The sequence below is a fragment of the Hypanus sabinus genome, chromosome 1 (assembly GCF_030144855.1).
Source record: "Hypanus sabinus isolate sHypSab1 chromosome 1, sHypSab1.hap1, whole genome shotgun sequence".
NCBI classification, from domain to species: Eukaryota; Metazoa; Chordata; class Chondrichthyes; order Myliobatiformes; family Dasyatidae; genus Hypanus; species Hypanus sabinus.
Window position 1 is genome coordinate 118792422 of NC_082706.1, and position 12884 is coordinate 118805305.

At 38.4% G+C, this 12884-nt stretch overlaps 1 protein-coding gene across 2 annotated transcripts in view; it reads right to left on the reverse strand.

Annotated features, from left to right (window-relative positions):
* The window catches only part of fam135b (family with sequence similarity 135 member B), a 381705-nt gene extending 369429 nt beyond the window's left edge, over positions 1 to 12276 (reverse strand). For both annotated transcript variants that reach the window (XM_059975315.1, XM_059975310.1), the window contains exon 1: positions 11961 to 12276. The gene's annotated coding sequence lies outside the window, so the exon portion shown is untranslated. The remainder of the gene's footprint in view (positions 1 to 11960) is intronic.
* Between the last annotated feature and the right edge of the window lie 608 nt (positions 12277 to 12884).

Below are 12884 nucleotides of genomic sequence, written 5' to 3' on the forward strand. Positions count from 1 at the left end.
CAAGGAAGGTCCTTCACAAATCCCCACAGCCCATGATCTCAGTGTCTGAGGCTAACATGAGAGCATTCTTCAGGAGAGTAAATCCATAGAAAGTACCTGGCCAAGTTTTGAAGACTTGTGCTAATCAACTGGCTGGAATGTTTATGGATATCAGCAACCTCTCACTTTGGCAGGCTGAGACACACACCCGCTTCAAGCAGTCTTCAATTATTTCAGTGCCCAGAAAGAACATGGTAACTAGAAGATAGGTTAGTAGTCAGAGGGGGTGGTGTAGCTCAGGGTATAAGAAATAACATTAAATCATTGGAAAGAGATGACATACAATTGGAAGGTGTAGAGTCTCTATGGGCTGAGTTAAGAATTGGCAAGGGTAAAAGGACCCTCATGCAGTTGCATACAAGCCTCCAAACAGCAGCCGGGATGTGGATTACAAATTACAGCAGGAGATAGAAAAGGCATGTCTGAAAGACAATGTCATGATAATTGTTGGGGATTTTAACACATAAGTGGATTGGGAAAACCAGGTCAGTACTGGACCACAAGAGAAAGAATTTTTAGAATGTCTAAGGGATGGCTTTTTAGAACAGCTTGTTGCTGAACCCACTATTGGATCGGCTGTGCTGGATTGGGCGTTGTGCAATGATCCGGAGGTGATAAAGAGAGCTTAAGGTTAAGGAACCTTTAGGGAACAGTGATCACAGTATGATCGAGTTCACATTGAAATTTGAGAGGGAAAAAATAAAATCCAATGTGTCAGTACTTCAGTGGAATAAAGGAAATTACAATGGCTTGAAGAGGGGCACTGGTCAAAGATGACTGGAAAGGGAAACTTGTAGGAAAGACTGCAGAGCAGCAATGACTGAAGTTCCTGAAAAAAATGAGGGAAGTGCAAGAGATATATTCCATATAAGAAGAAATTTTCAAAGGGAAGAAGAACACTACCGTGGCTGACAAGTGAAGTCAGAGCCAAAGTAAAAGCAGAAGAGAGGGCATACAGGAAGCCAGAGCTAGTGGGAAGATATCTTCACAGTGGAAGATATCTGCAGTATACCATACATTCAAAAGTGCCAGGGAAGTGAAGATTGTGCAGTGAAAATTACAACTGTGAAGGTGCTCAGGAAGTTTAATGGTCTGAGGGTGGATAAATCTCCTGGACCTGATGGAATACACCCTTGGGTTCTATAGGAAGTAGCTGGAGAGATTGTAGAGGCATTAATGATGATCTTTCAAGAATAGATAGATTGGGGCATTATACTGGATGACCAGAAAATTGTAAATGTTACTCCGCTATTTATGAAGGGTGGGAGGCAGTAGAAAGGAAACCATAGACCTGTTAGCCTGGCATCAGTGGTTGGGAAGTTGTTGGAATCAATTGTTAGGGATGAGATTACACAGTACCCAGAGGAACATGACAAGGTAGGCCAAAGCCAGCATGTTTTCCTGAAAGGAAAATCCTGCCTGATAAACCTGCTACAATTCTTTGAGGAAATTACAAGCAGGGTAAACAAAGGAGATCCAGTAGACATGGTGTACTTCTTGGATTTTCAGAAGGCCTTTGACAAGGTGCCACACATGAGGCTGCTTAGCAAGTTAAGAGCCCATGGAATTACAGGGGAGTTACTAGCATGGGTGGAGCATTGGCTGATCAGCAGAAAACAAAGAGTGGGAATAAAGGGATCCTTTATTCTATTCTAGCTGGTTGCCAGTTACCAGTGGAGTTCCACAGGGGTCGGTGTTGGAACTGCTGCTTTTTACGATGTATGTCAATAATTTAGACTACGGGATTAATGTATTTGTGGCTAAATTTGTCAATGATCCAACGATAGGTGGAGGAGTGGGTAGTGTTGAGGAAATAGAGAGCCTGCAGACTTTGATAGTTTAGGGCAATGGGCAAAGAAGTGGGAAATGAGACACAATGGTGGAAAGTGTATGGTCATGCACTTTTGTGGAAGAAATAAATGGGCAGATTATTACTTAGATGGAGAAATAATTCAAAATGCAGAGGTGCAAAGGGACTTGGGAGTCCTTGTGCAAGATACCCTAAAGGTTAACCTCCAGGTTGAGTTGGTTATGAAGAGGGCAAATGTAATGTTTGCATTCATTTCTAGAAGTATAGAATATAAGAGCAGGGATGTAATGTTGAGGCTCTATAAGGTACTCATGAGACCACACTTGGAGTATTGTGTGCAGTTTGGGGCTCCTTATTTTAGAAAGGATATACTGACATTGGAGAGGGTTCATAGAAGAGTTGCGAGTATGATTCCAGGAATAAAATGTTTACCGTATGATGAATGTCTGGCAGCTCTTGGGCTGTATTCCCTGGAGTTCAGAGAATGAGGGGGGGATCTCATAGAAACATTCAAATGTTAAAAGGCCTGAACAGATTAGATACGGGAAAGTTATCTCCCATAGTAGGAGATTCTAGGACAAGAGGGCATGACTTCAGCATTGAAGAATGTTCTTTTAGAACTGAGATGCTGAGAAATTACTTTAGTCAGAGGGTGATAAGTCTGTGGAATTTGCTGCCACGAGCAGCTGTGGAGGCCAAGTAGTTGGGTGTATTTAAGGCAGAGATAGATAGGTTCTTGATTAGCCAGGTCATCAAAGGGAATGAGGTGAAAACAAGCGAGTGGGATGACTGGAGGAATTGGATCAGCTCATGATTGAATGGCGGAGAAAACTTGATGGGCCAAATGGCCTACTTCTGCTCCTGTATCTTATGGTTTTATGGTCTTTTCTTTCTTTCTTTTTCAATCTTTTTATTGATTTTCACATATACACAAAAAAAAATAACATAGTAATAAGTAAATTATAAATACAATAGACTTGAAATCACATTGATAAGATAATAATATCCTACTAGACATCAACAAAAGAAAATACCTTAATCAAGTCCACATGATTATATGAAAAAAAAACAAATAACCATTAAAAAAGAAAAAAAAAATATTAAAAAATATGTGAGAAAAAATATATATTAAAAAAAAATAAAACACTAAACTAAACTAACATAGGCAATAATAACAGTTTACAAGTATAAGATAGTGTCAAAGAACTCCGGAACTCCATACCTGAACATGAATAAGCAGAAAGGTCCGGAGAAGGCCAAATTAATTCATATGAAAATGTCGAATAAACGGTCTCCAAGTTTCTTCAAATTTAATTGATGAGTCAAAAATAGTGCTTCTAATTTTTTCCAAACTCAGATAAGAAATAGTTTGAGAAAGCCACTGAAATGTAGTAGGAGGATTTACTTCTTTCCAATTTTGTAGTATAGACCTTCTGGCCATTAATGTTACAAAAGCAATCATTCGTCTGATTGAGGGGGAAAACTGATTGCCATCTTCATTTGGTATACCAAATATTGCAGTAATAAAATGAGGTTGTAAATCTATATTCCAAATTGAGGAAATAGTAGTAAATATATCCTTCCAATAATTATGTAAAGTGGGACATGACCAAAACATATGGGTCAATGAGGCCACTGCTAAATGACATCTGTCACATAGAGGGTTAATATGAGAATAGAATCGAGCAAGTTTATCTTTAGACATATGAGCTCTATGTACAATTTTAAATTGTATTAAAGCATGTTTAGCACATATAGAAGAAGAATTAACCATTTGCAAAATTTTTTCCCATTTATCTGTTGATATGTTATATTGAAGTTCTTTTTCCCATTCTTGTTTAATTCTAACTGATATTTCTGGTTGTATCTTCATAATCATATTATAAATAAAAGCTACTAATCCCTTCTGACAAGGATTTAAGGTAAAGATCAAATCTGTAGTGTCCATCAAAGTTGAATTAGGAAAAGATGGTAAAACTTTATGTAAAAAATTTCTAATTTGTAAATATCTGAAAAAATTAGATTTAGGTAATTCAAATTTATTAGAAAGTTGATCAAATGACATCAAAGTATCTTCAAAAAAGAGATCACGAAAACATTTTATACCTTTCCTTTTCCATATGTTAAAAGCTTGATCTGTCCAGGAAATGGTCTTATTCTCCAGTAACACTTAATTGACAGGATGGTCATAAAGCATATCAACTCGTCCCTGAAGCATGACCTGGATCCACTCCAATTTGACTACCATTACAACAAGTTAAAAACAGATGCCATTTTATTGGCTCCTCACTCAGCTCCGGAGCACCTGAACAATAAGTGTGCATACATCAGAATGCTCTTCATTGACTACAGCTCAGCATTCAATACTACCTTCCCCTCAAAATAGATCACTAACCTCCAAGACCTCAATAACTCCCTGTGCAACTAATCCTCGATTTCCTCAGTGGCAAATCCCCGTCAGTACAGACTGGCAACAACATTTCCTCTACACTCCCCATCAGCACTGGTGCAGATCAAGACCCCTTGCTTTACTCACTTCATACCTATGACTGTGTGACTCAGTATAGCTCCAATGCCATATTTAAATTTGCTAACAACACCACAGTCAATGGCTGAATCAAACATGGCGACAAAGCAGCGTATAGGAGGGAGATTGGAAATCTGGCTGAGAGGTGTCACAACAGAAACCTCTCTCTCAATGTCAGCAAAACTGAAGAGCTGATTATCAACTACAGGAGGAAGAAGCCGGAGGTCCACGAGTCAGTCCTCATTAGGTAGAGAGGGTCATTAACTTTAAATTCCTTGACGTTGCCATATCATCTAAGTGCCACCACAAAGAAAGCACAAAAGCACCTCTACTTTCTTAGAAGATTGTGTAGATTTGACATGATATCAAAAATATTGAACAACTTCCATAAGTGCACCTTGGAGAGTATCTTAATTTGTTGCATCAAGGCTTTGTATGGAAACACCAATGCCCAGAAATGGAAAATACTACAGAAAGTGATGGATGTAGCCTAGTCCATCACAGGGAAAGCCCTCTCCACCAGTGAGTATATTTACATGGAGTGTTACCACAAGAAAGCAGCATCTATCATCAAGGATCCCCACCACTGAGCCCATGCTTTCTTCTAGCATTGGATAGGAGGTACAGAAGCCTTAGGTCTCACACCATCAGGTTAAGGAACAGTTATTAACCTGTGACCATCAGGCTCCTGAACCAACGTGATTCACCACAATGGATCTGATTCTGAGACCTACAGACTCACTTTCAAAAGATTCCTTACAAGTCATGTTCTCAGTATTAATTTTATATTTGCACAATTTATCTTATTTTGCACATTGGTTCTCTGTGAACCTTTGTCTATGTATAATTTTCTATAAATTCTCGTGTATTTCTTAATTTTCCTGAAAATGCTTGCAAAAAATGAATCTCAAGGCAGTGTATGGTAATTTTGATAATAAATTTACTTTGAACTATGAACCCTGTCTGGAAAAGGAATCCTTCAAATGAACAGGCATTATTAAGTTAACATGATCTCTCTCTCTCTAAACAATTGTTTGATAATTGTTAATCAGACATGGTGATTTCCATGTTTCATTTTGACAGCTATTGGAATTCAACATCCTTAAATTTCTAAAAGAAACTTATTTCAAAACACAAAAAGAACATCCCTCAAAAGTACCACAGCATTTCTCACTTCCTTTTGAACAGTTTAACATAATTTCTGAAAGACAGAAAGTATGACAACACAAGATTCCCTATGTATGTCACTGGTGTATTGACCTAGCTTATGGGTCCAAATTTTGGAAAAGGCTTGAAATACAGCCAAATATTGCAGTAACTGATTGTTTAATTGTTGTAACGTCAGGCCAAATAAATCGCAAAAGAAACTGCAGTGAAGATTACAATTAGCAAGCAGGTTGACTTGAGCATAGTGTCTTGATTGCCCACCTCGTAAATGCAGCACCATTCACTGAAATCAGTCATTTGAGCTAAAGCAAAACACTTCTGCATTTCTTTTTTTGGTAGTCAGATTGAAGTGATAGTTATCGCAATCCTTCAAAGGTTTGCACCTCACAGCACAGTCTTAGCACTATGTTGTTCCCGATGGATTAATTGATTTACGCAGTGCCAGTAACAATATCATTACGTCAGTGATCTAACATCTACAGCGAAACATCAGAGATGCCAGTGCACTATTCCCATCAGATTCAGAACAGCAGGTGAAATGTTGCACGTGCCATAAATTCACAACAGAAAACAGAATGAAGACATTTATTTTAAAGTTCTTCATCAAAGTAATACAATCTGGCCTCAGAGGAACTTATGCAGACTAACAAATTTTTACTCATATTCAATTTTATCCTAAGTAGAATATCAAGTATTTCTAAATGATATTGCAAAGCACATTCTAATTTCACAGCTGAAAGTTCTTAGACAACCACTTATGGTTATGCATGCTTATTTTGGTCAGCTGTCAGCAGTAACATTCGTATTGAGTTCCATCCCATCCCACATGAGCATCTTCTGACATCCTTCTTGGCATGTCAAAGAGAAGTGTTTCTGGTTCTGGTCACATTGATGTAATTTAAATGTATAGCTAATATTTAGTAAACCACACTAACTTCCTATCCAACATCTCACTATCCCCACTCTACAACTTCCCTTTCCAATTCTCTCATTTCCTACCATCCCCACTGAAAAGCAATGAGCTGTGACCCAAGTAAAGTTCCATAGCTAACAGCAGCTCTTTTATATCTCTTACATTTTATATAACTGGCCATCTATTATAGTGAACCTAATTTTTTTTAAATCATTGAGTTATAGCTGAACTTAATTTTGATCCAACCCAGATTTTTTTGTTAAGGAGTCACTGTCTGACAAGCCAAAGTGAGAATCAAGATGGATTTTACCTCTCTCCTCAATGTGAGTCCCCAGAACACTTACAGGCCATCCAGTTTGTCTGCTGTCATTCATTAAAAATCATGGTTAATTTTCTGCCTCAGTGCCAGTTTCCAATGCTTTCTGCATATCTTGATCCCTCGATTCCTCAATGTCCAGAAAACTATCCATCTGTTTCATAATGAACACAAAATCTCAGCTTCCACAGTCATCTAGAGTACAGAATTCTGAAGGTTTCCCTTAATATCTGTCCTAAGTGGTCAATTCCTTATTCTGAAAATGGGCCTAGACTTCTAAACCTGAGAAAGCACCCTCCTTGTATCTTGAATGCAAATTCTTCAAAAAATGGAATAATTCAACATGATCTCTTGTCCTTCCTTTAGACTCTAGAGCAGTCCAGCGATCTTTGCTACATTTTTTTCATTGGCAAGTATGTCCTTTCATAGGTAAGGATATTAAATTTACAGTCAATGTGCCATGTTTAGTCTTAACAAGGCCCTATAGAACTGTAATAAGAATTCCTTTATCCTCTAAATAAAAATTCTTATGGCATACCATTTGCACTCCCAATAATTTGTTGTGCCTGCATGTTGGTTTTCAGCGAGTGCAGAAACAGCCAAGTTCCTTTGAATAACAACACCTCTCACCACTTTGCAAGTACTCTGCTTTTATGTATTGTGCACCAAATTGGATGTACTCGGGCTTTCCCATATTTTATCTGCAACATTCTCAGTCACTCACTTAGAAACTTGAAAAAATGATATGTAGCTGTACACCACTTCATTAATCTGTCCAACTGTTCATAATATCAGATGTAGCTCAGTAATAATACTTGGTTCCAAGTCAGGGAGTGTGGGCTCAAACTCTACTCCCACAAAAAAAGCACAAAATCTAGCCTAATATGCTGAACAAGGACTGAGGAAATACTGCATTATTTGATGTCCTGTAAAACAAATCCTACTGCATTTAGTGAAAAAGTGGAACTGCTTCCAGGAGTCTTTGTCAGTGATCAACAATATCAATAAAATAGATGTTCTGATCTTTGATGTCATTGCTGTTTGTAGATGCATGCTGTATGTAAATTGCTTGATGTATTTTTGATATTACAATGATGACCACAATTTTAAAAAATGCTTAATTGCTGAAAAATTGCAATGGAATCATTAAAGGTACTGAATAAATCCAAGTGTTTCTTTCCCTAATTACATTGAAATTGCTTGATATAAATCAGAATACAGTTTAAAAAATATTCTTTATAAATTGTAGATTCACTATTTATGAACATGATAGCTAGGTGAAAAATTCATGTTCAGCTCACTTTATTCATTTTTCTAAAATATATTCATTTCATATATTCACATTATGTTGAAATCAAACAAATTAACTCAAATTAATTAAATCCTGATTAAGGATTTCAGCTTGAAACGTTGACTGCTTATTCCTCTCCATAGATGCTACCTGACCCACTGAGCCCATTCAGAATGCTGTCCGTGTTGCAAATAATAATTTCTATCAAATCAATATTGTTTTCTAAGGTTTATACCAAAGTATCATTTGGACCACTGTGGCCAATGTCTTTCATAGTAGACTGTCAGAATTCCAAAATGACTGGCGTAGGAATTTTCTTAAATCCACTGAAACTGTATAATGTAAGCTGCAGTTAAAATTGTCAACAGTTTTGGACCCCATATTTTGGAAAAATGTGTTGTCATTGGAGAGAATCCAGAAGAGGTTCACGAGGATGATTCCAAGCATGTAGGGATTAACATATGAGGAGTGATTGGTAGCTTTGGGCCTGTACACACTGGAATTTAGAAGAAGGCAGGGGAATCTCATTGAAATCTACTGAATGTTGAAAGGACTAGGTAGCACGGAAATGGAAAGGATGCTTCCTATAGTGGGGATATCCAGAACTAGAGGGCAGAGCCTCAAAACTGAGGGCAACTTTTAGAACAGAGGTAAGGAGAATTATTTTTAACCAGCGAGTAGTGAATCTGTGGAATACTCTGCCATAGACTGTGGTGGAGGCTAAATCCATACGTATATTTAAGGCAGAAGTTGAATGTTTCCTTATTGGTCAGAGCACCAAAGGATATGGTGATAAGGCAGGTGTATCGGGTTGAGTGGGATCTGGGATCAGCCATGATAGAATTGCAGAGAAGACTCGATGGACTGAATGGCCTAATTCCGCTTTTATGTCTTATGGGCTATAATTATACAATTTGCTGTTCCAAATCGAGTTTCAACTGGTAGATGTAATTTGAGGTAATACAGTATTGTTCATTAAAAAGGTTAAATTATCTACTAATTTAAATTAAGCAACAGAATAGCAATGCAATCTAGAATTTCCCAAAATAATAAAGTTATCAGAATATCTGAATTAATAGCAGCTGGCATAATAGAAAACTTAGGTGAACCATTCACTCTTGCTGTCTTGCTAAGCAGCAGTGCTCATGGTGGGACTAAATTAAGGTACTGAAAAGTGTTGCATAAAAGAAACATATTGTATAACATTGAACGTCTGTTGGCTCAACTCCAATTTTTCCAACAAAATGATCAAAATCAATGCACGAATTAAAACATGTAATACCAAGGCTTGAGCTGAGTAGGGTTGCTGAACTTATAGTTCGTAAGTCAATCTTGATACAGATTGGTATTCTGGTCCGAACGCCCTGAGTGGCATAAAAAAAGAAAAAGGTACTTTTCTTGTTATCTATACGCAGAATTGTATTTGCTGATATATAATTCCAAAGACACAGTGTTGTTTGTGGAAACATCCTGAAGGCAACATTGAGTGTAGTCATATGATAAAACACTGGATGTGCAAATGCCAAGTGTCCTATCTGTTGCAAAGGATATGTCTAACCTTTTTGATACGGAATGTTCCACTCAATTGGATCATTTGTAAAAGTTTATTCAGAAGACTGCCTTTGACCACAAGTCAGTGATCTCCACAGAATATCCTAAAATCTTTGCAGTTAAGAACAACTGTCGTGTGCACAGGCAAACATACACATTCTCAGAGATGCAAAGTAGAACATAAACTATTAATGGTAGGTTATCACCTTGACCAGAACAGTGACATAGCAGGTAGTGCTTCTGCTGTGTAGCTCCAGTGCCCTGTGTTCAACCATGACCATGAGCTCCTCTGAATGGAGTTTGTATGTTCTCCCTGCAATAGCATGGGTTTCTTCCATGTGCCCAAGTTCCCTAACTCATCCCACAGATCTTCACGTCACTTAGTGGCTACTCTGAATTGTCCCTATAGAAGGAAGTGGATGGCTAAAGAAGTTTGTGGTGATGGGTAGAATAAGTTAAATTGCTGGGAAAATGGGACAGGTGGGAATATTCTGGGAAATAACACAGATTCTCCAGTACAGGGTTGTGTCCAGGACATTGTGCTGAGAGATACGGAGGTTTGGTCCAGACATACCCTAAAGCTCCACGGAAAAGGCTGTCACCCCAATATACAAAGACCTCTCAGCTGATTCCTTACTGAAATATATGTGGAAGTAAAACTGATATCTTACTGCAATTCCTCAAAGTAAATGAAATAATATGGTTTGTACAATGAATGTGTCAAATTAATGTATGGATTTATATTTTGAAATTTTTAATAAATAAAGTATATGTTGGGTGGAGAAGGCTGCTAGACTGTTCAACTTCAAACTTATATCAGAAAATCTAATATATATAATGTGTACATGCAAACATACACATATACACAGATGTGTAAGTATACTAATACATAGATCCTACACTGATCATTGTAACATCTAAACATGCCTATATAAATACCCATATTTATTTATCTATATACATGTGTGTTATTATGTTTACATGTAGAAATATATGATTTTGTGGATATCCATGTATACAGGACCAGATATGTGGCCAAATATATGAAGGTGAGGTCTTACATCACCAAGGCATAGAAGATTACCATCCAGGTGCTGGTGTATAGATAGGTAGTTCATTGTCCTCACGGGCATAACGGACTAAAAGGCTGGTTTCTATGCTGTATGACTCTACAGCACAAGCATACACTGGTAGGTGATGCAGAAAGTTATGCACACATACATACATGTCCATATTTGGATATATGCAAATGTATATACAAAATACATGAATGCATAGATATACATGTATATATGCACTATATACACACAAATTCAAATGTATTACGTAAACATCCACATCATAGTTTTATTATGCGTGCACACGAATAGAATTTGAGGTTAAGTTTGAGCAATCATGGCCCAATGAATTCGGAGTGATGTAGCTACGATCAAAAGGGACACCGTTATGTATTAAAGGCCCAATCTGATTCACAGTACGTGGTCTGAATAATATCAATGGCATAATGATGCCATGAATATATTGACTATATGTGGAACCCTCGTCTTTCCGTAAATCACAAAAGAAAAAGAAATGAAAGATAATGAATCACCCTCTAACTGACCCCTATTAATTATTTGTATATAATATAAAGCTTTAACTGGTTATATTTACAGTTTAATTCGTCTTTCACCCGGATTTTTCTTAAAACAATATGCAACCTATAAAGCCAGACACGTTCATTTCAGAACTTTCCAAAAAAAACCCCAAATCTGACCGCAATGAAACATGACTTTAACAAAACTGCGTCGATGACTTGTTTCACATTCGCCACCCCCTTCGGGTTCTGATGTTTTTGCGCCTGTCACCGTTCCGATGAACCGCAGAGACGCGCACTAAAGAGGGTTAAACGCAGAAGACAAGCTGCATTATAGTATCGTGCTCGCATCTTCGCTCGGTGCTCAGTGCGTTGACACCGTAGCCACCCCGTCGCTCCTGGTGTAACACTTCAATCCGCAGCGTAAAAATCATCGCCACCGGCTGAGTCGCTCTCACATCGGATGCGTTTACTCCAGCACCCAGCGCAAAATGAATGGATCGATTTCACTGAAATATGTATTCGAAAAAGCCCGAAAATATGAGGCAATATAGCCAACACGTTTCACAAAGTGAAAAGTCCATTCATTGATCTTTACGATCCCACGTTGCGTTAACATGTAATAGACATTTTTCTTTAAGCACGTGGCAAGTATTAGACATTCACATGTATACACACAAGCACCTTGTTATATGTATCTGTCTACTAATATATTCAGTTATACATATATACACATATTGAACATATACATAACAATCACTATCTCCTACCTGTTTTCCGAGATCTGCAGATTCTCCCCTTCCAGACGGAAGATCGTCCTTCTTGATTTTTTTCTCTGTTATTTGATTAATTCCCCTGTTCCCATGTTTGCCCAATTATAAATGGATTGTTGGAATTTATTACATGCCTGTCCCCTCCAGAAGACTCGTTGTGTTCCTCACAGCTAGGATCTCTCGCTCTCTCTCTCTCTCTCTCTCTCTTCTGGTACAGAACTGTTGTGAAGGAAATTTCTTCTGGGCTGCTGACGTCACGTCAGTCACAGCAACAACTAAAACCCAGCAACGAAAAGTAATGAGAAAGTGAAGAGACGCGCGGCCAACTGCATTAGAACCCGGAGTTCCAGTCGTCTGTTTCTGCTGACCGTTTGCAAATGGAGTGGGTGGCCAAGCGCATGTGGTCTCTGAGCAACAGCTCACAACACCATCGCTGGCCAAAATATTACAAGTGGCGAAGCTCAATGCAAGAGGAAGAGATTAAAACCGAAAGGCTGACTCTTCCACAGGTCCTCATTGAGATGAGCAAACTTTTAACAGAGCACCGATCTACTGGGTGGAGGAACTCGGCAGGTCAGGCAGCATCCGTGGGAGGAGTGGAGCTGTCAATGTTTCAGGTCATTACCCAGTGGGAGGACTGAGATTCCCACTCTCTCCTCCCACCAGTGCTGCTGAACACGCTGAGTTCCTCCAGCAAAGTGGAGACACCTGACACTGCAGTTGCTGGAATCTGAAGCAACTGACAACACACTGGAGGAAGTCAGCTGGTGGAGCAGCATCTCCAGGAGGAGAAAGGGAGATTCTCGTCATTCCATCTTTTAGGTCTTGAACTGCAATGTCGGCTGTCCATTTTCCATCTATACGTGCTGCCTGATCTGCTGAGTTCCCCCAGTGTTTTGCTTGGAGATTCCTCCAGTAGAC